Genomic DNA, 22,235 nt, shown 5'->3' on the forward strand with positions numbered 1-22,235 from the left:
CTATGTACAGCTTACTTCTAGTAAGAGATATTTCAGTGTCGTAATTTCGTGAAAAGTCTTACCCTAAAATACCACATGCATACTTAAAACGCAAACTGAAATTTGTTAGCAACAGCCTCAGTAGCCATGCAATAAGAATCTTTTTAGACACAATTAGAGTAATCTATGAGATCTTCTATTCCTTTTTATTAACAATATCTCTGTGCGCTAGCAATATCAAACATGGAGAGGACATATACCATCTTTTAATTTATTAGTCATCAGGACTTCTGCCAGCCTACTCTCAAACTGTAATGCTATTAGGCAGAAATAAAGTAAATTAAACTGTGAAACCTTGGACACTAAAATACACTAATCAGAAATGTTTTACCTCCTAAATCTGAAACAGTAATTAGATATTAAATCGGCCGAGAGATAACTGAACTATGAGTTAAAAGTTTGTACTTGAAAAATATAGAGTCGTTTTATGAGCCACTATAGAAAATATGGCTGAAAATATGAATAAACGTTTCATTATGTTACATTTTAAATCTTTTCATAAGAAAAAAAAAAACAGCAAAATAAAAGAGTGTTTTTTTTCTTATAGCAAAGCCACATTGCGCTATCTGCTGAGCCCAACGAGGAGAATCGAACCGCTGATTTTAGCGTTGTAAGTCCGTAGACGTATCGCTGTACCAGCGGGGTGCAAAAAAGTGAGAGAAAAATAGGAATATTTCTAACTTTATAAACAGAATATTAATCCTAAAAACTATCCATAATGCATAGAATTACCATTACGCATTTTCTAAAAATATTGGCTCGACATGGCCAGGTGGGTTAATGCGTTCGACTCGTAATCTGAGGGTTGCGGGTTCGAATCGCCGTCCCACCAAACATGCCCGCCTTTTCAGCAGTAGGGGCGTTATAATATGACGGTCAATCCCACTATTCGTTGGTAAACAAGTAGCCTAAAAGTTGGCGGTGGGTGGTGATTACTACAGTTACGACAGAAAGTGTTCGTACCTCTGCGTCGTGAGTAGTTTTTACCTCATAACTTAAAAAGTATCATGATTAGGATAGTGAAAGTATAGTATATTATAAATATTATACTAACTCACAACTACATAAATTTTTATGTAAATTAAATGACAAATAAACTGTTTATAAACATATAACCGTACATAGAAGGAGCAGAAAGTGTTCGTGCGTCTACTTTAATGGTCAGTTGTGTAGCCTTTCAGGTGAATTACTTGGCGCAATCTCTCCTCGTAGCCTATCATGATCGTTTGACAGTACTCGACTGGTATTTTCTTCCATTCTTCTTTACAGAAGGCCTCCAACTTTTTCAAGTTTTTTGGATGACGCTGATGAACCCTGGTCATCAACTCATGCCAAACGTTTTCAATTGGGTTGAGATCGTGTGACTGCGATGGCAACTACAGAACGCTTATATGGTTTCTCTGCAACCAGGATTGCACATATTTTGATGTGTGCTTTGGGTTATTGTCGTGCTAGAAGATCCAACGACGCCCAAGCCGCAAGTTCCTGATATAAGTGCCTAATATATTAACATCAACATACTCTTCTTTTTTCATGATTCCGTTGACGCTTTGAAGGCTGCCGACACCAGAAGAGCTGAAGGAACCCCATAGCATGATCAAGTCACCTCCGTGTTTAACTGTAGGGACGGTGTTCTTTGGAAGATTGCGTTCCCACTTCTTAAGGAAAACATATCGAACATCATTGTGGTCGAAATGCTCGATTTTAGTCTCGTTTGACCAAAGAATACTCTTCCAATAGGTAAAGGGTTTATCTACATGCTTTCTTGTATACCTCAATAGTGCTTCTAAATGAACAGGCTTTAAATATGGAGTTCTACGAGGACGACATGCTTTGAACCCAGAAGAGCGTAACATGTTCGTAACTGTAGAGGTGCTTACTCCAACCCCAGTTTCCCTTACCAGTTTTTGTACGTCATTACGTGTTAAACCAGGTTTCCTACTAACTTCTCTGAGAACCTTTCTTTTGGTTCTTTCTGGAATTTTGGTGGGGCGTCCGGAATGAGGGAGGTTAGCAGTTGATCCTGTAAGCTTAAACTTGGCAATTATGCTTTGAACAGTAGATTTCGGCACATTAAGTTGTGTAGCAATACCGGAGAAAGACACACGAGACTTGTATTTTACAATAATTCGTTTTTTTTTAAATCACTGGACAGTTGTTTCCTGTTCGACATGACGATCAAGCAGATAATGATGGAGACGGCGCTAAATTACAGAAAGTAAATTTTTTGCTGGCTAAATTCTAATAATTATGAACCAAGTGTCTAGTTCTGGAATGGTATCATGTAGTTTATTCGCTAAACTAAAAATATTTACGGGAATATTAGTTTTTTCACAAGTTCTGAACTGTACGAACACTTTCTGCTCCTCCTACTTTTGGTTATTTGTTTATAAACAGTTTACTTGTCGTTTAATTTACATAAAAATTATGTAGATGTGTGTTAGTGAAATATTTATAATATATTATACTTCTATTAGCCTACTCGTGATACCTTTTAAGTTATGAGCAAAAAAACTACTTGGGACGCAGAAGTACGAACACCTTCTGTTGCAACTGTAACTGCCTTCCCTCTAGTCTTACACTGCTAAATTAGGAAGGGCTAGCGCATATAACCCTCGAGTAGCTTTGCAAGAAACGTAAAAGAAACCAAACTAAAAATATTACTTTCGTCTGAATTTGTATTCTTACTTAAGAGAAAATATTCAGTAAAATTGTGTAAAATGTTTGAAACTAAAGTAGGCACAAAGTTGATCAGTTAAGGGTCATGCATTGTAAAGATTACTTGTCGAATTAGGATGAACCTGTCAGAAAATACCTCCAAAAATGCTGTCTGCAGTCGGTGCATTATAAAAGGAATGATTTGATTCCATTACTCAATAAGAGAAGCCAATAAGTTGGTGTGTGTGTGTGTGTTTTCTTATAGCAAAGCCACAAAGGGCTATCTGCTCAGCCCACCAAGGGGATTCGAACCCTGATTTTAGTGTTGTAAATCCGGAGACATACCGCTGTACTAGCGGGGGTCAAATAAGTTGGTAGTTGACGCTGTTGATCTACTGTATTTCCTCTAGTCCATCAGTTCAAATTAGGAACTATTATTGTTATTGTTTCACTTTGCAAGCACATTTGTAAATTCGAAATGTCTTAGTTTTCAACTACCTTTCGTATATTTTAATAATTTTTGAAATAAAGAAATGTTTATATTAAAAATCAACTTAATCATATATTGTCACAATAGACATTATAGAAAACTGGCATGGTTTGGTAGTTAGGATAATCGACCTGCAGGTCTCGAATTTGAATCCATTACCGAAATCGCTTGCCCTTTTTGTTTACGGTTTTTTTATGTTGATGGTCAATCCTACAATTTGATGTTGTTGTTATTTTGAATTAAGCACAAACTACACAATGGACTATTTGTGCTCTGCCTACTACGCGTATCGAAACCCGGTTTTTAGCGTTGTAAGTCCGCAGACATACCACTGAGGGGCCGTACTCTTTGATTAGAGCAGCTGAAGAATTGGTTGCTGAGGGGGTTAACTTTTCTCTAATCCATCACTTCTAAATTAGATCGTTTTGCTCAAAATTCAAAACGAACGAACAAACTAAATTTTACAGAGAAATTCAAGTAAACTAAAACGAAACTACATACAAGCACTAAAAATAATTCACGAATAAATAAATTACGAACAGAAAAAGTAATGTACTGATATAGAATGTTTCACGAAGTATAATATGCATATATGTAGATAGAGTCAATAAAAATAAAATAGTTAATTACCTGATTTTAAATTTTACATTTTTTGTTGATAGTTGCAGATGTAACTGTCCCTATTTTTTCTTGAAAGAGGAAATAAACATCTCCTAGGTCGAATCAGTCACATTATCTGAAGAATAGTAAGTCACGTCAAATGTGATGACACTGTAGTTTTGGTTGCCTGATATATCATACAAATGAAAGTAACATTCTAACTGCAATTATTCTTCCTCAGAGATTACGAAAAGAGCTGCTAAAATCATGGAGATAGAATTGACGTTGTCAGTGGCTCTGATCCTCCAACATTTCATGATTTGTTTTCATTGATGATAATTTTCAGTTTGATCTTCTGGTGAACCAAATAATGTGGGATAAAATAGCCGTCGAATCCCTTTATATTATGTTCTATCACAGTGCCATTCTGATGGTTCTTGGAGAAAAGAAACATGTAGAATTCATTACAAGCAGTGCTTTCACAGAACACTATTCCATTAACACCAAGATCTAGGGCTAATCAGATATTACGTTATTTGTCTCTGTTTCAAAGTGTGCTTTTCTGGTGGAATTTTTGCTTCTTTCTTTCGCAGGAAACAAAAATATTTATTAAGGATGATATAATTTTTACATGATATATAGTGACATTCAAGTGGATGACAATCCTGTATTAGTATCAAGGAACATAATGTGTATTGATAGAATTTACGACAAGAAAAAACATTTTTATCCAGGTGCGGTAAAAAACGTTTTTGCAACTTTCATGAGTTGTTGAAGTCCAGAGAGAGCAGAGGTGTGTATTAGTAGATTCGCTAAAATAATATAACAATAAAAATTACAACAATAATTTTTTTTCCCGGATTGCCTATGCATATACTCATATCCAGTGCCATATGCAGAATAACAACATTTAACTTCCAGGAATTCTTGAACGTTGTTGGTGTCGACATTGTTGTAATAGCACTATATGACTACATTCTCAAAAGAAAAACGACTTTTATAAATGTTCTTGTTAAGAATAACTGACAAAATTATGTGAATTTAACTATTACAATAATTCGTTAAAGGGCATTTTCTCTAATTTATATTGTTGCCTCACTTTCTTTAACAATCGTGTGAAAAGTGGATTAACAATTTTCTAAATTACATAATTTCTGAATATTTTTGAAGTGAAACAGTACAAATTAATGATCCTCTAATGTGAACTTGGAATAAAAAATTTGAAAATCTTTTTTGTTGAGTAATTCATATATTAATGAGAGCAATTTGCAACAAAATTATTCAATATCTAATGTCAACTATCGCAACAACACCGAATCAGAAAGAGTAAAGTTTCTTTTTTCAAGTTTTCACTATAAGCAGTTTCTCTAATATAATTTATACTTGTTAATAATTTTTTTAAATGTAATTAATTTATCTACCTTTACTGACATAACTGAAACACATTTGGTTTCAAGCAAGTTTAGGCTTACGGTAAGTTTAATTTCGTCTTTGCTAGAACTTAAACATTACCTTAAAGCTGAGCATTAGTAGTTTTGATGAAGGTTCAAATAAGTAAAGAATGTCTTAATAATTGACGAAAAACAATAAATCATCTTCCTATAATATGAAGCGATGATATACTTTACAGAAGAAACAATAGACAATACATACCAAACTGATGTTGAATTAGGGATGGTTTATTTCAAATATCAATAAGTGTGAATACTCCAAATAAAATAAATATAAAACAACTAGTGGTCTAAACAGTGACTGGTGTACAGAGCATAAGGGAGAAACTTTTAAAAATATACATAATGAGTGCATGGCATGTTCATCTCTATACCAGTGGCTCAGCGGTATGTCTGCGGACTTACACCGCTACAATCCCGGTTTCGATACCTGTGGTGGGCAGAGCACAGATAGCCCATTGTGTAGCTTTATACTTAATTCAAAACAACAAAATTTCGATACCAAGGACTAACTACGTTTTCCACAACACAACTTTTAGAATACAAGGTGCACTCGTGTCAAAGAAATAACATGTCTTATTCTATAATACACTATACATTGTCTCTGCATGAGATCGAAAAACAAATATCCAAGGAAGACCCGATACTTCCTTTCTTGTTTACAGAAAGCAATCATTGAAATTTATTCTATGCGTCGGTTTCGATTTTTCACCCTTTGTTTTACTGACATACAGGATAAAATTAAGTTTAAAAAATAGAAAAGTTATATACAAACCGATTTGTTTGGAATTGCTCGCAAATCAATATGAAGGCTATCTGCGTTAGCCGTCCCCAATTTAGTATACATACCAAACACACTAAACCTTTCAGCCGTAGGGGTGTTATTAAATCATAGTGAATCCCACAATTTGCTGGTAAAAGCAGAGCCTAAGAGATAGCATTAGGTGGTCATGACTAGTTGCTTTCTTTTTAGTATTTCAATACTAAATTAGGGACGGCTAGCGCAGATGTTCTTTATGTAGTTTTGCGCAAAATTAAAGAAAAACAACAACAAACACTAAGTAATATACGAGATTATGTAGAAACGTTTGGTAGGTTTCTAACCTTTTAAGTTTAACGAAATCGTTTTGCATTTTTTTAGCTAATTTTGTCTGGTATGACGGTGAAAAAAAATGGGTGGTTAATGTTATTAACTTTGACTTTTTAGAGTCGACGTTTATACGTTAGTTTTATATTTTTGTAAAGATATTATTTTATGGCAGGTACGGTAATGTCTAAATGATTTGTTAATTAGAAAATCAAACCATATATGCAATGCTGCGTTTCCACATTTTAGAGCCACATAAAATTATTTGTACTAGAATACAGTATGAGTATAATTGTATACACATTAAATTTCCTATTATTAAGTAACTTTACTGAACAAAATTGAATTTGTTTGCACAGTTTGTGAGACATGGAAAGAAATGTAAAAACTGCGCATCTTCTATAACAGGACGAAATTATTATAAAGACATGTTTATAGCACTCGCTGTTCAGCACAAGTTGATCTTGAGTGAACAACACCTGAAACGGATTTTGAAGGCACGGGCGTAAACAGTGAAAGCAATTATATTGTTTATGATCAAATGTATGGTAATGACATGTTATCGGTGGATGTACCCCAAATGATCTCTATATTGAAAAAGGAGAACGTATAAACAAACTAAATATATATGTTAAATTTCCTGATATGGTAATCTGAAACTATACAACGTGAGCATCGTTGGCCACATAGAGGGATTCTTCAGTGAAATCACATGACTAACGGCATATTTATTATACAATAAAAATTCCAAGATAAGAGCAGATTACTTCGTTAAATCTACTGAAATTAGAAGAGAATTGTCAGGATTTCTCAGAGGACATTTTCGTACTGACAATTTCAAAGTTCACGATGTACAGCAGTTTCTGAAACGTAATTACCTGGACAACACATCGGAAGAAGGAAGCTTCGTAGTAGGTAGAGAATTCTTTACATGGACTTATTAAATTAATTTCAATGACTGATACCTGGATTTAGTGTTATTTAATTCAGGTGGGTTAAAGTCTGTCACTGCAAACAATGGTATTCTTATTTACGTAATTCCTTGTGTGACTTTTGATTAATTGAGTTTTCTTTATCTGAATCATAAGTCATTGGATATCTACTAGCATTTATTATGATTACACTTAATTTTAAATGGACCACTAAAATGAATATAAAGGCTTCACATATACCTTCGTTTTGCAGGACGTGACACTAGAACACTCTAGTTTGTTGTAACATTTTAGGTGTACTAAAAACTGTAATTAATTTTAATTTGTGTATAATTATAATAGCAGATCAGCGTTACATATAAGTCTATTATTATTCTTTTAATACGCGTGTTTTTATCGTAACAGTACAGTAACTGAATGAGATTGTTTTTAAAATCAGAAACTCATTTTTACAGAAATAAACTACAAGGACATATTTTAAGCCCTAATTGTTTGAGATTCTTAAAGAATCAGTAGGGTGGTATTACCTACTAGCAAACAAGGGAACAGGATGAGTCAACCAGTTTCTTCTAGTCTGTGACATGTGTTATGCTGTTTAGAAACAGTGGCTTAAAAATATGTTTAGTCAGTCATTGACAAAATTATCGTTTATATACACTTCAAAAATTAACTTGTCAGTTTACTATGATATATTTCATGAAATTCCGTGGCTCTGCTATTTATATTTTGGTTGTGATGAACTACTTGAAACTTCTTTTTCAGATTTCATATTATTTTATAAGTAATTATTATATAGTTTGAAGATACCACTACGTTGTTTATTGTCATTTTTAGATTGACCTGTAGCAGCTAACAATTTTTTTGAAATTCTCACAACATTCAACCATTTCAGAACAGAAATGCATCCCATAACCAACCAATAGCTATGTACCTAGTTTAACATCTTTGTAATACACAGAAGTTTTCGAATTCTGTAGACGTTCAAGATCTTCGGCTGTTCAAGGAAATGAACTTTTAGTTCTCCTATTACATTCTATCAATTTTATTTTCTCTATGTTAATTATGGAGGCGAAGCATTCCCAGAAGGACGTATTTGGAACTGTAGAACTGCACTCGAATCTCAAAACTACCGTTCTTTCTTTATTATAAATTGTCCCTCCATCCTAAATTAAACACATTCCATGTTTCATGTAATCTAATGTATTATTTATGATTGTTTTATTTAATTAAAGAATTTATCATACACTATGTATTTGTGTGAACATAAGTACACATACATAATATTGGCTAAAACTTTGAAAGTGGTTATAAATAATATATTAATGTACACATAATTTAGAATATGTTGTAGTTTAAATAGAAATCAAAACAAAAATGAAAAAGCTGGCAATTGAAATTTGGTAACTTTCCACTAAATTTGAATTTACAATTGTAAAAAGGACCGGTATCTTACGTAATGAAAATTAATGGTATGTAATATTACATACAGAACATTGACTACTGTGTTCTGGAAATTAAGTAACAAGAATGATTTAGCAATTAATGTTCAATTTATGTGTTAGATGTTTTGGTTTAAAATGTATTGTCCTGCAAATATAGGTATCGTTTTAATTCATTGATGTATTTGTACTTTGATTGAAATGATTAGCACTTGTGTCAGAGGTTTTCAATATTTACATATTTTATAGTTAAGAAGTAAATTTTACATTTTGTAAACGTCTTGTAGTCAAGACGCTAAGTCACTTTTTTTTGAAAGAATAATTAGCATCATAAACCTAAAAGTGCACACGAACAAACAGAAAGAACTATAACGGTGTAGTAAACAATCGACTCAAATGTTTTCACATATCTTTAAAATAACTCAATTCAGTTATTTTAAATTAAACTAAAACAGTAGTGACTTCTGAAAGTTTTCCTTAATGTAAAAATATAATATTTCTTGAAGATGAAATGTCTATACCATAGAACGTTATACATAAACCAAACTATCCAGTTGACACTTATTAACTGCTAAAAAAAATGCAACCTAATGTTTCAAAAAGAAATACCAAACAAATTACAGATCAGGGCTTCCATCTTGGCTAAAATATTATTTTCAACCTGCTTTAGTATGGAAGAGATCAGATACTGGTTAAAGTGGTTACTAGTGGTTTCACTTAGCAAAAGTTAAAGTTAAAAACGTTAAGCCAACTAAATCTAAGATAGGTTGGAAGATACTATACCTTCTAGGGAAATGTTATTCAGACTAGATGAGCACACACTGCTTGCAATTTTCACTACAAATGCAAAAGAGACTATAAATATTTTGTACAAAGTACTAACGAACCTGCAGTTTATGTAGCTTTCTTTATGGAACAATGCCCATACAACTGTTTCAGACAGACCCCTAACTGTGTTAGCCTCTGGCGACAGTCGTGCTCGTTAGTAAGTACAGCTTTATCACACGAGTTATATCAGTATTGCCTTGTTTTTATGATCCTGGTCACAAAGATAAAGGGATAGAAAGGTTGCAAAAATCTTACTCTGGTAACTAAAATTAAACGAACTACTTTACAAACAGTGACCAAAACTTTCCGTTTTGAAGGTTTTGCAACCAGTCTGTTTGAAAGCAGAATTTGACTTTTGTTCATTACAAGTAAATGTAGGTATAACAACATACATATATAATTATTACTTTGTTTATAAAAAATGTTAATACAGAAATTAAGTAATATCTGAAAAGTACAAAAATGACTTGATCATACAAATAAAACACATTTCTAAAACGAGGTATACTATTTTTTCTGTTAATACAGAATATTTGTGATTAACGTCATAAGTACTGCAATACGTAATTTGTTAATATCTCAGATGGCCAAAATGTAAGAAACTTCCTCATCAATATCAATAAATAAGGTTAACGCTCATCCTGCTTTCTGCTAAATATTGCTGTGTGCAATGAACTTGGAAGTTACTAGTGTGTAATAGTGTACAAATCCGCGAATCCTGTTTACAATGTTTTAGTGTTCCATGCCTGGTTGCACAAAACAAGAAAAGCATAAAATACCTTCTAGTAACCAGAAGCTATTAAAATAGCTGTTATTCGACCAGAAGATATTGAAAAGATGGAAAACTTATACAACCGTGAATCTTCTACATGCATCTGCTGTGATCATTTTGACAACACAGGCTATTATTGTAAACTATCAAATTATTTATTATTAGAATGATAATTTAATTTATCAAATTTGCAAATATTCCATTAAAACGCTTGCTTTGAAACTAAAATATCCTGTAAAATGTTTGATATGTTGACCATGTACTTTAATCAACAACAATGAGTGTCAAATTTAACAGTAGACTTTCTATCGCCGCATTACAAGAAGTGTCCAGTTGCTCTTCCCAGTGTTCCTAACTTGTCATTTACGTTGTCCTTTCACTTTGTCACATGGACACGATCTATACGACCGAGCACGTGACCTATTGGAACTCTTTTTATTTTTATCGTCTTTTTTATTTCATTCTTCTAACTTTCAATATAGTGTATATCTTCTCAATAGTTGGAAGTATTTCAGTTAATATTTTGAGTCTTAACATATAAGAAATCATATTTTAATGCATTTATTTTAATAAAATAAAGATTTGTCCATGAATATATTGAGTATTTATTTTGAATCGTCCGTGTGAAAAGTAATTTTCATGTTAAACTTAAAAATAATTTATACGAACAATCCCAAACTTACTCTGTGTAATCCATAAGACCTCCCAAACGTTTTTTTACTCAGTAAAACTTGGTATTTTATCTGTTATTTTCCCTACCCTAAATATAACTGACCTCGTAACCACCAAAATAAAAAAATCGAAATAATTATCCTTTTTACTTTCTAGAATGACTTCACAGTGTAATATGAAACCACATTCGTTTATCCTAAGTAGCTCCAAGCTCGTAACAGTATACATATATTTTTAATTAAATTTTATTTCCTTTCGAGCCGTGACTAACTGCCGCCGTACCATTGTAAGTTGTAAATCACTCGAGACACGCGCAGCTTACGTTACGCTAACGAATGTTATTACCCACGAGGTACTACAACTAGTACAAGCAACTCGCGCTCGTCACTCGTGAAACATTTTTATTGTATTACTATTATTATTTATTTTACTTAATGTAATCTTAACCTAAAATATCCTTATTTTTATATTTTAGTTACTTTTATAATTATACATAAATTATAAACATGAAAAATAAGAAATAAAATATTTATCCAATCTTCTTTTTTCTTGCTCTTGATTGTCGAAGAAAGTTAACTCTAATCTTTTATACTACTTATAGTATTGCAATTAACGTTTTTTATTTAATTAAATGATTCTCCAATCAATATAGACTGGGCAAAACGTAGACAAATTACCTTACCTCTAAAATTTTTTTAGTCTTTTTAACTCTGCAACAAGTTTCGTTACAAGTTCATCCAATCTAGTCGTTAACTTTCTCACGGAAAAGATTCGTACTCTGAGCTAAATTCACATTTAACCGTTCAGAACATATTATTACGAAATATATTATCTGACAGATGAAAACCCTGAGTTTCTATTGTTCAACGTAAGAGTGAACTATTAACGCATTATGAAAGAGAGGATGTGACAAGTAGGCGCGGAAGAAGAGGTTTGATTTTCTATTCATTTTTGAATTTATCAAACAATATATCAGTTCAAAAAAGACAATAAGTATACTATTTATAATTATGACTTCAAGACTATTAATACTAAATGTTCCAATAACACAAGATAAGTACTACAGCAAAGTAGATTTACAGGGGTTATTGTTCATTGAGACAGGTAAAGTACGTAAAATATATTTTACTTTCGTCTCAAAATGTATAAAATGAGAGCCAAATATTTAACTTATCAGCATTATAATGTATATTTTTTACAATTTTTTACCTTAAGTCAACCAGTACTATTTGTTTTGGTTTCCTCTTTTTAAAATAGCACCCCTTTTATAAAAATGAGCTATCCGAGACCCTGCACGTGTAATCAGCCACACAGGTTAGTCTTTTATTACACGTGACACTAAGCCTGCTACGTCTTTCATGTTGATAATTTCAGTGATATTGCGTCTCGAAAATAGATCTTATGAAAATAAATTGTTTGAATCTCTTTGAACGGAAGTTGGAATAAACGCAGTAAGTGTCTGTGTTCACTGTTTTTGTGCGATGTAATAAGTAAAATTTTCTTTAGCAATATTTTCCATGGGAAGAAACAACAATTTAACATGTTGTTGTTCACATAGGTCTTGAGCAATTCTTCAAAGAAGCATTACCACGGTTAGTTAATAACATTTATGTGAAAGTCTGACGGCTTCTTCCTCGTTGGCCAAAGTTTTGTTGTTTTTTTCAACCTCCGAGTTCATAATCTTTATAATATAATTATGAGAACTTTTTCAAAAGTGATATAAACATTCAGCTTCGTTAAAAGATAGACGTATTTCGTAATAATATCTTCAAACGCAATAACAATGGATTGATAACGCTCATTCTTCGAGATTACTTCAACTTAGTATTGTATTTGATGTTGCCAATGCTTTCAGAGAAAGCTTATACCTGGTCCACCGTGTTAAGGGCACAGCTATCACACACGAAGACGGAGGACGAAGGATAGCAATGCACTATTGAATATTGGTAAAAACACGATTGAGACGTGTTATTTTATGAAATAATACCCTAAACCATTGAGAAAGTTTTTCCCCTTTAAACGTACAAACTTCACAAACATGAAGCAAAGGTCAATAAAAGATTCTTGGAAAAAACTGTTTTTCGGGCAATGTTTTTATTTGAAAGTAGTCATTTTGTTTGAAATACGAACTTTAATGAGACTATATTTGGCGGATTAAACTGAAATTATTGTACTGTAATCGCTATATTGGTTGAAACAGTCACATCGTCGGTTTAGAATAACATTCATACAAATTTATTAAAGTTCTGACAGTCGTTATTGAATTTCATCACAGATGTTTTGCATTTAGAATATAGTTTTATGCGTTATGTAAGACATTGAACTCATGAAGCTTATGTCTGTACCAAACATGAGAAAAAACTTCGACGCAGCGAATATTCTTAAATCTACACATCGTGTTAAAGGAGGAACACACTTTGATGAAGAGCTAGCTGAAATCGCATTTGTCAGCAACATTGCACCGGAGAATGTTAAATATGGGAAAGGTATTCTAACATCTGAGGGGTCTCGTGTAATACCAGGTATCATCACCTCTACACGAGCAGAACATGTGCGGTTCCCTTCGGAACAGCGAGTAACTATCAGTGGCCCACAAGTGCGCACCTTCTCACCATTTAAGTCTACTAATTTTCCTGAAAACTTGAAAATGAAATCGGCATCGAGACCAAGTCTCCTTGAAACTGTGTCCAGTAAATTCTACCCGGGAGATGTAAAACGCAGATCGCGCGACCCCATCACTTTTGCGAATAATGTTCGCCACAATCCCGAATTAGAAATTTCTCGCAAAACAAGAGATCAAAGAAGAAAGGAGATTAAGAGAGAGTTTGAGAAGTGGGAAACATTAACTAAAGGCAGCAACAAAAACAGTTGGAATCTTGTTTTTGATCCATCAGGCAGACTTTGTTATTATTGGTCCATGATTGTAAGTGTTGCTTTTCTCTATAATTTATGGGTTATTATCTATCGTTTTGCCTTCCAAGAGATTAATAATCAAACTATCGTGGTCTGGTTTACTCTGGATTATATTGCAGATTTTCTATACGTTATTGATATATGTTTCCATTTTCAGACTGGATATTTAGAAGGAGTTTTGCAGACGGAATATGAAAGACTTAGAAAACACTACATGACCTCTACCATGTTTTACATTGATTGCCTGTGTCTTCTCCCATTAGACTTTCTTTACCTATCCATGGGCTTTAACTCGATACTTCGATGCCTCCGTCTCGTAAAAATCTATCGTTTTTGGGCTTTTCTCGATCGAACAGAGAGGCACACTAACTATCCAAACATCTTTCGATCTCTCTCACTTATCCACTATCTTCTGGTTATATTTCATTGGAATGCTTGTCTGTTTCACATCATCTCTAAAAATGGTGGGTTTGGTTCGCGCAACCGGTTTAATCCTCGTGATGATAACTGCATCGATGTCCTTTGTGAGTATCTTCACTCCTTTTATTGGAGCACGCTGGCCTGGACGACAATAGGAGACCTACCTCGGCCGAGAACTAGAGAGAAGTACCTCTTTCTTGTACTAGAGTTGGTCTTTGGATTATTTCTATTTGCTACTGTCCTTGGTCACGTAGCTAATATTGTGACGAACGTTAGCGCCGCCAGGAAAGATTTTCAAGGTAAACCTGGTGTCTGAAACTTGTGTTGTTATTTAAATTAAACAGTTTGTTAAATTATCTCTATAGTTTCATAGCTGTCAAATTACTAACAAAAGGTCAAAGTTGCCCAGTCCTTACAAACTAATCATACTGTTAAAAACTACAATTAACGTACTCCACAAACTATTCATAGTGTTTTTAAAGATATATTAATTAATCAGTCTGAGAAATCAATCAGTGTTCATTACATACCACAAACAAACTTCATAAATAATAATCATCGTGTTACTTAAAGGTCGGTAATTAACCAGGCTATAAACCTATCATAGCTCTAATGAAACGAGACGTTAATCACTTAAACATCCCACTGAAGTGCTAATTTAAAAACAAATTTGCTCAATTTAATAAATCTATTACAATATTAATTAAATAGAATAATTAATAAGCATAAAAATCCAACCATAGTATTATTGAAAGATGAACCATAATTAATCAGCCAAATAGTTAATTATCTATTAAGTAAATACCACAATTAACTAGCATAACAAATCAGTCATGGTATATAGTTTAAAATAGTATTAATTAATCTGACAAATTAATCATAGTGCTCGTTGAATATAAGAATTAGTAAACTTAATTATTTGATTAAGAAATCATTGTGTTATATAGACTTCATAATAACAAACTAATCATGTTATTAGTTAAGCAATAGTTAATCAGAAAAACTAAACAATCATAATATTAATACAATGCTTAACTGTTACGCCTTCATTAAAGAACAGATCAAAATGATATATTAAATCGCATGTAATTATACTAGCCATAAGGCATTATTATTAAACGTGTATTCTTTTAACAGTATATTATGTATGTGGCTTTTTAGGGATGTTCATTAATTACAATAGTGTATAATAAGAGTATTCCAATCATACTATATTACCATATTCATTGCCGACGATGCGCTTTTTTCTCATTCCAGAGATTATCAGGTCTGCTGGGATACAACTAAAACTGGAGAAAAACATTATTGTAAAAATTTTATTACAGAGAATTATCATTGCTATAACAGTAATAATAACATAATACACATAGATAGGGTCCCCCAGCTGGTACAGCGATAAGTTTACGGATTTACAACGCTAAAATCAGGGGTTCAATTTCCCTTGGTGGACTCAGCAGATAGCTTGATGTGGCTTCGCTATAAAAACACACACACTCTCACACAGGTAAGGACTGTGTTTAAAAGATTTATAAGTAAATGATCGATATCTATCATATTACAAACATCACACTTTCCATTGATAACAGGTAGGAATTCAATAAATTAATAGAACATCTGTGTATTCTATTTCAATAAAACTTTACATTAGTAAGTGTTCCAACTGTATTTTTTAAATCTGTTACGGTTGTAAGTGTAATTTGTTTGGGTGTGTTGTAGAGTGTTAAAGGATTTTTGTAGAACTCTAATTGGAAGGTTATATTTTTTTACTGCCTTTTGTATTTCTGTGGTGAAGGATATATTGATGTATATGATTGTAAACACTGTTGTTGGTTTCAGTTTTCTCGTTATGGTAATAGATAATACACAGTAGTTCTGTATAGTTTCGTCTGTATCCTTAAACTAAATATTAATTAACATTTTCGCGATATTATAGTTTTAAACTGTTGTTGATGGAATTTCTGTTAATAACTATCACTTCAGCAATATTTCTACCATGTTTAACAGAATCACGATGATGAGCCATTATTTAGAAAAAGAAGTTTAATCATAGGTTTTCGGTAAGGTGTTAAGTTTATTTCATTATTATTGAAGAGTACTATATCATCTTAAATATTACTTTCTTCTCAGTATTAGAACAGCTGAGGGTAAATTTGATATCAGGGTGAAAGGTGTTTATAAAGTCATTGAAACATTTTAGGTTATCAAATACGTTATTCCATACATCATATATATCATTTGTGTATTTGAAACATATATCTAGTTTCGAATTAATATCTGTAAACCAACAGTTTTAAGAATCAACTTCATGCATGTACATAAACATAAATTCGAAGGTAACAGCAACTCGGTTGTCTCTGCTCTGTTGACAGTTTCTAAATATTGTCATCAGAACCTTATATTTGTTTAGGTGTTGTTAATAAGAAAGCTACAAAATGAGCTATTTGTTGTCTACGCATCGTGGAGGGTAACAAACTTCGGATTTTAGCGTTATGAGCTCCACACTTACCGTTCAGCTACCGGAGTAAGGATAGGTTTTGCTAAAACGAAAATTAATAGATATAATGAATAAATCAAAAACAGATGAATTAAAAATAAAACATGAAACCTAAAATTGCAAAATCCCTTTTTCTATAACAAATGAAGGGAAGTAAAGCAACGTCCAAGGTAAACAAAATAGTCTAAAAAGGCATATTTGTAGGTTTTTCTTCTTTAATCTAAGACAAAATAGTCTAAAGTGTTACTTAAGCGAATACGTACATATTTTAACAGAATGGTTTAAACTTGTTATAATAATATTAGAACATTACGCACGTACGAAAGATATTCATGGTATAATATATTTACAACTTTTATGAACAGCTTTCGCTAACCTTGAATCTTGTAGAAGCTGTTTTAACTAGCTAGTTAAACAGCTAGTTTTCTAGCTGTGGGCTAGTTCGTAGTCGAGTGTATTTTGTACACTCATTAAGATATTCTATAATTTTATGGCTCGGCATGTCCAGGTGTAAGGGCGATGGACTCGTAAACTAAGAGTCACGGGTTCGAATCCCAGTTGTACCAAACATGCTCGCCCTTTCAGCCATTGGAGCGTTATATTGCGACGGTTAATCCCATTATTCATTGGTAAAGAGTACCCTTACATCTAGTCTTACACTGCTAAATTATGGACGGCTAGCGCAGATAGCCCTCGAGTAGCTTTGCGCGAAATTCAAAACAAACAAAACCAAGCGCATAACTAGTGTTTATCATGATAAGAAATATTTTATTATTACACCGTTCTTTAATAATTAAGTTTGCCTTAATCATGTAATGTATTTTATTTCTTTAGGGCTGATATTTTTCTTTTCCAATGCTTCACACGGTGTTTCAGAATTTTCTTAACGTTTTCACTAAGTTCAGAAATAGTTTCTTTTCAAGTTGAAGAGACATTTAAAATACTAAAACATAACCTTGTGAAAAGAATTTTCTCGGTTGGTTGTAGGAGGATGTAAAGTTATAAACTGAATCTCTGAGGTTTCCATATCGCGAGAGTGAAATTCCAAAGTACAGGGTGTTCGGTAAGTCACTGTGCACTCATATATTTATTGACAGACATGTTTCAATATAGAATACAGGAGGTAAATATGAATGACAGTTATAAACAATGGTGAAAGTGACCCCTGTTGGCATCAATTCAGGCTTGGATCCTTCTTATTTTGTTTCTAAACACCGCTATCAGTTGCTGGCTTGAAATAGACTGAATGAATGCTGTTATCGCTGCTTTCGAAACTGCACAGTGACTTTCCGAACACTCTGCAGATCACAACATCAAAGGTTCTGAGTTCACGAGTTTTGTTGAAGGTGTTATAATTGAAGATAACTGCGTTGAATATGTTAAGTGACTATTAACTATTGTCTTTAGCAGTGTCACTTAATATATTGTTACAAATACATTTTGTAGAATGTCTGATGAATAAATTACAAAATACCTGTAAGTTGTATTCCACTGTTGGATATGTAGTTTAAAGTGTGAAATTGTTATCGAAAATTTGAATAAACTTTATCAACAAAACTTTCTCTTTGTCGTGTATATAAATGTATGAAGCACGTATATTTATGGAAAAAATATAAAGTTGAATACTTTTGTTTGCATCTGTTAGGTCTCATAATCTTCATGTTTTTGGAATGTTTCTTTTGGCATTCTGGTTGTTCAGTGTTAGTTATTTTAGATTCAGTGAAGTTTAACTAGTTCAGGGACTATATAGTTTGTTTTGTTCAACATTTCCATACAAAGATCTTATTTCTCTTTTCAATTACATCATTTTAAGTTTATGAAACAAATACTAGTAACATTACTATTATTTTCTTCGATACTTTGTTGGAGTTACCATTGATAAAAGACAGTCAGGAAATATCGAAATTTCAACATTAGTTATTGTACATTTAAGGGCTTCATTTAACTATAAAGCGGTTTTACTGCTATATTTTATGTTAGTGTTTCGAAATTATCCTTTCTTTAGATCTTGGAATACTGTACTTAAATATTAATATCCTTGTATTCGTGGCAAAGCTACTTTCGGTATCTGTCGATCCCCTTAATGTTGAACTACAGATTATAGGAGAGGCGGTCAGTCAGTCAGCAGCGCTTATTAATCATGCTAACTTGTTTAAGTGTCCCTCTTTTAGTGCTCACATACCTTATAGTGAAGGTCTTGATCAATGTTGACTGCAGTATGTGGACGTTTTTATAACAAGTCTATGTATGTATAATAAGACTATGTGAAAACGATCACAGTATTTTAGAGATAATTTATTTAATCAGACCACCATTTAACCATTACGACTTCATTAGCTGGAGCTCTTACACAACATCTCGATATTATAAGTTTGGTTAACTTATAAATTAATTAAATAGCCCAACAGTCGTGAGGGAATGCAAGATGATTCAGCCACTCAATCCAAGTATGGCCAATTAAGACATTAGAAAAATAGAAACCTGTCCACCGAGGGAATCAAACCCTTTTGTTTAGTGTTGTACAACGAAAGACTTACCACTATTCCATCGAAGGACTTTTTCAAAAGACTACACTTAATAGACATCCCTAACATATTGAACACAGCTAACATTCCCACTACAACGCTTCCAATAAAATACATGAACTCAAAATCTTCGATGATATCTTTTAAATCGGAATATAATCCTAAGGAAGCTTCATAAGTACAATCCTTAACGCAGCTACTTTAATGATTCTATTTTGTTGAGCAACAAGTTTCAACCCTTGGCTTCTAAAGACGAGTAACTATTGGAGAGAGTAAAAACAAACGGGCCAGTTAAGGATGTGGATTATGAGGAGGTTATTAGTTACAGGTGATTCCTTCACTAGACATGTAGATGGGATAGTCTCTGTGGTAGATAGGGAGAAAATGGTCAGATTTTGTTACCCAACGGCACAGGTGGAGGGTATAACTAACAAAGCAGGAGATATAAAAACGTAGTTTTTGTAATTAATATAGAGGCTAAGGAAAGATTGGTCATAGGAGTTAATTAATTAGTCTAAGGGGTTGATAGAACCACTTAAAAGTAAAGTATATGTACTAAACTTTTATATGACTTTTATTAAAAAAGCGCATAATGCACAAAATTTTGGTTACTGATAAACAGTCATTTTAAGGCTACAAAGCTACGAAAACATTTATGTTCCTGTTCCGCTGTAAGCTCGTTTTTCAGATGTTTGGTGTTTATATGGTTTAAAACTAATTGCCATAATCTTTTAAAAGGAGAACATAAAACAACTATTACCAATCGAACGTTTATAGCAACATAATTAAACATTTAAACACTGTGTTTCAAAGCATCTGTAATTCTATATAAATCGTATTTATATATCTTTAAATGTTCTATACTGATCCCATTGGTTTACTTACTATGTATTTCTCTTCAACATAAAATATTCTTCCTTGCTTTTATTCACACGCTTTATTCACAAAAGTATAACTTTTGACAGACATTCCTTCACGACTGAATATAATACTAAAGTGAATGAAATAATAAATGATAGAATTTAGTAAATTTGATAAATTATATAGAGATCCAAATATCACAAGAACATTCCAGAGGTATCTTCTACAAATAAGGTAGAAATATTATCTATCATGTAGAAAATGTTTTAAAGCATGTAAAACTGCTCCACTGTGAACCACATGCAGTGATTGTGTATGGTTTCCCTTTAATAGTTCATAAAACAAATTTTCATTTTACTTTCGTTCAACAATAAATAAGCATGAAACTCGCGGTTAGAAATAACTCATTTTTCCTATTAAGTAAAAATTTTGAAATTACATAGTGATGAGCATGCAGCGAATTTTTATATCGAGCGCTAATTGTGTTTTATATTAAATTATTGATTTAGGTGACAAATTTAGTCTAATCTTCATAGGTTGACTTAAATAGATTATAGAACCTTTTTTAGGTAAACGTTCTTGAGGGAAATATTGTTGAGGATTAGACGGAATCTTTTAAAGCCCTCTCTGAAACCATCTTTCGACAACAAAACTCAATTTACACTCTTTTCCTTATATTCTGAGTTTCATTATTATCTGGGTCGTTTTCAGAATACTGAGAAAACGAAAATCAAATGTTCAACGTTTCTTACATAAAAGTAAAGAAACTTAAACGATCAATTTTATCAGAAACAAATAAAACATAATTGTAGTATAAAAGCAGAGCTGGCACTTAGTTGTTTTTATTTTATGTCTCCTATAATCGAAAATAATAGTATTTAAAGCATAATTATTTACTTTATCATTAACTTTCTAGTTGTAAAGATCGCGTAAAATAGATTATTCATAAACATTAAAGGCTTTGGAGAAATATTCATTTTGACCTATATCCTCATGTTCTCAATCAATTTGTAGGTTTTTTGCAGATGAATCAGTTCTCATATCATTTATATAACTTTAAAGAAAATAAATCTTTCATGGGTTTTTGGATTTTTCCAAATTTTGAACATATTATTAAGACAAAAACACTCTTGAGTTTATTTTCTGCCGAAATAAAACAATTTCAAGTAGCTGAACTGTAATATTTTATTACGGAAAAGCTTTCCTGTAAAAGGGGTAGGTTAAAAAAGAGGACAAGTGTCATCAGGTTAAAGCAAACATTAACTTAATCCTTAACAAGTTGTGTTTCATTTCGACCAAACGCTTGTAACGTTCCTGATAAGGGATCTGTCAACAAGACAAGAACTTAACATGAATGAACACAATATTTGAAAATCATAAAAAAAACGATTTTGTATCATTCCGAATTTGGACTTTAACGACTAAATTTTATTATCAGTTCAATGATTGATGTAAATTGGATGTTGGAAAAGATTTAGATTTCTTTCTTTGATCTCAAATGATAAATTATGCTAATTATCTCCACCTAGATTTCCATGCTTATAAAAACGTAATTATTTTCCCCATTTATCAGTCTTAGAAATAGCAGTCTTTGTGTTAAGCAGTTTAAAATAATTATTGTTTTCTGAACTTTTGTTTTCAAAATTTTAATTTGCTCGTTCTGATAAATTTAATAACAGTCTATTTAAACACTTAATTCTGATTAGATCTCCAAAATAAATTTGTTACTACATTATAAAAAAGATGAAATAAAGGACTCGATAAAGAATCTAGTGTTTAAAAATGTAATATGACTAATATTAAGATTTTAAGACAGGTTTGTTTGATTGTTTGTAACGAAGCATAAAGCTACACAAATATCTGCAGACATACTGCTGTGTCACTGAGGTTTATTGGCAAGTATAACTGTTATAATAATTCTCCTACTTGTAAAACGTACACCCCCTAACAACTGTTGTTGGAAGCTGAAGTATGTTTAAAACAAAGCTTAAGTTCACAACAACAGATCAACGGTAAATTTATATGACAGAAGTCGTGATATGTGTACTTGTTCT

General features: G+C 32.3%; 1 pseudogene across 1 annotated transcript in view; it reads left to right on the forward strand.

The window, feature by feature from the left end:
* The first annotated feature begins 12,323 nt into the window (after nucleotides 1–12,323).
* Nucleotides 12,324–22,235, forward strand: part of LOC143227419 (cyclic nucleotide-gated channel alpha-3-like) — a 414,301-nt pseudogene continuing 404,389 nt past the window's right edge. The window contains exon 1 of the transcript XR_013014995.1: nucleotides 12,324–14,600. The product of XR_013014995.1 is annotated as a cyclic nucleotide-gated channel alpha-3-like (transcript). The remainder of the gene's footprint in view (nucleotides 14,601–22,235) is intronic.

The sequence above is a fragment of the Tachypleus tridentatus genome, chromosome 9 (genome assembly GCF_004210375.1).
Source record: "Tachypleus tridentatus isolate NWPU-2018 chromosome 9, ASM421037v1, whole genome shotgun sequence".
Taxonomy (NCBI): domain Eukaryota; kingdom Metazoa; phylum Arthropoda; class Merostomata; order Xiphosura; family Limulidae; genus Tachypleus; species Tachypleus tridentatus.